Source organism: Sinocyclocheilus anshuiensis, unplaced genomic scaffold (genome assembly GCF_001515605.1).
Source record: "Sinocyclocheilus anshuiensis isolate Anshui unplaced genomic scaffold, SAMN03320099.WGS_v1.1 scaffold3258, whole genome shotgun sequence".
Lineage (NCBI taxonomy): Eukaryota > Metazoa > Chordata > Actinopteri > Cypriniformes > Cyprinidae > Sinocyclocheilus > Sinocyclocheilus anshuiensis.
Genome location: NW_015541488.1, coordinates 167,876 through 168,581, shown reverse-complemented (window position 1 = coordinate 168,581; position 706 = coordinate 167,876). Strand labels below are relative to the sequence as shown.

Sequence of the window (706 nt, the reverse complement as noted above, 5' to 3'; positions counted from 1 at the left end):
ATTTGAAATCAATCAGACAAAAGGTCACACACAAGTAAACAAACTTTGGATGATCTTCAAAACCTCTAAAGTGTGATCTGTCAAAGTCCTGTTGAGGTTTTCTGTCCTGCCTGTCATGACATTAAACAAATGTATCTATTTTCATCTATTTATTTTCCTAAAAAAAAGTTATTGCTGAAGATCAGATGTTTGTATTGCAATGCCCATCAGATATTCACAAGTGAAGAACAATTTAATTAGAAAAAAAGACAATAAATGCATGCAGATATTCATCAAACTAAATTTTTAAGAGGATGATGTTTCTATGGGGAAGGAATGGAGAATCATTCTGAATAATTAATTACATTAACTAGAAATCAAGACAATGAGCATAAACGAACTTTGGATGGCCTTTAAATCTTCTGGAGTGTCCTGTTGATGTTTTCTGACGCTACATCATAAGATTCAATTCTCAAATGATGAACTAAAATAGTTTCTCTTTAGATGTTTAATCACTTAACATCTAGTAAGATTTTACGCTGCTTGAGCAATTGAACATGTGTGGTTATGTGTCTGGAGAGAATGTTTGAATTAATAACGGATGCAGAGGGCAGGTCCCACGTGTAGTTTCCGATACTCCCGTTTCACCTTGTGTTTTGGGGGAAGAATCACTTCCAGGGCACAGCAGCCCGTTTCCTCACCACCCCAACCCCCTCCGACCCGCGGG

General features: G+C 37.0%; 1 long non-coding RNA gene across 1 annotated transcript in view; it reads left to right on the top strand.

Moving 5' to 3' along the window:
- Positions 1-706, top strand: part of LOC107690857 (uncharacterized) — a 22,485-nt gene that overhangs the window by 7,325 nt on the left and 14,454 nt on the right. The gene's annotated exons all lie outside the window — the stretch shown is intronic.